The following is a 1,492-nucleotide window of genomic DNA, read 5'->3' on the forward strand; positions in this document are numbered from 1 at the left end:
CACTATCTTTGGATTAAGTAATGGAGGGATGGTTTCCAATATAACATTGCAAAAGCACCTAGCCTTGTTCATGTAGCCATACTTCAATAAAGTCCTTACTCAAATAAGATCGCGGAGGTATTTTTTAATTATCTTTCGTTTAATGGAATAATTTTAAAATATATTAATTTAATAATAAAACAAAAATGAAAAGACCCATTACATAAGAACATGTGAAATATAATTATGTATGTTTGTACATTAAGGACATTCAACATGAAATTTGTAATAAATGATATATATATTTGAATGTTGTTACGCAGGTCTATGAAAGCTCGTTTTTGTTTTGACGAATTATTGAAACTTTATGTTGTTAGCAGACAATACGTAAAAGGTGAATGTTATTTTGTGGAAGAACGTCTGCTGTAGACACACTCAAGCGACTGCCAAACTCCCGTTAAAGCCACATTGATTTGATGATTCGGTTTCCTGGTTGTACCGAAACACGATAGTGACGGTACAGGTATAACAGGTTCCCTACCAATCCTTAGCTTGTGGTAAATGTTTTGTATAAAACAGAGAAGCCACTCAGAGATCCGAATGGGATTGAAGTTACTCCGCGAGACGGACTATATACGGCTAACAGCAGTTACTTTCATTCGGGCAAGTAGCCAGAGACCATTATCGCATCACAGCATTCGTGAATGTGCTGTATGCATGGTCGGTGTTATGCAATCGGAAGACTTGGTAGCATTAACCGAGAAAAGCTGAAAATAATCGAAAGGTAAAGGACGATAATTTGTAAAATTTCTATTAACGTTATCAAAATAGTTGAATGATTTTTTTTAATGCATTCTACGGTTGCTATTGAAAACTAACTGATCTTAATGTTTGATTTTATAAATAATCTTATAAAATGAATCGTTATGTTTATAAATGGTCGATATAGTTCGTTATCTATAGAGAAGCGTGATTTTTTTGTAATCATTTTGGTATTGCAACAATTAACAGCTCAAGCTTGAAATTCAATAAAACTTGTTAAAATTAAGCTCAAACATAAAGGCATAAAGTGAAAATGTTATTTAAAAGCATTATAATTAAATTTAAAATATTTTTGGTATGGCTCATATGGTATGGCTAAATATAAGCTAAAAATTTAACCATTTTGCAACAGTATTACTTTTTTGTGGAAAGCATTACTGGATGTATTGAAAATGTGTGTCATCCATTATATTCCTATTTGTGGATTAACAATTTAGTATCATATATTTTGCTGTAAGCGTATTTTACATGATTCATCTTTATTGAAAAAGAAAAAGATACATATTCTCACAATTTAGTTGGTCAAATCTAGAACAAAATTCCACCTAAAAGTGAAACACGTTTCGGAACGACCACCATTCGAAAAATACATTAAAGAGCATTAAACTGCATTAGAACACATCTTAGCAAGCAGCAGTAGTAGCAATTCTACAAGCAGACAAGCAGTGAGTTATACAGTCCTCTATATAAA

This window comes from Anopheles darlingi, chromosome 2 (genome assembly GCF_943734745.1).
Source record: "Anopheles darlingi chromosome 2, idAnoDarlMG_H_01, whole genome shotgun sequence".
Classification (NCBI taxonomy): domain Eukaryota; kingdom Metazoa; phylum Arthropoda; class Insecta; order Diptera; family Culicidae; genus Anopheles; species Anopheles darlingi.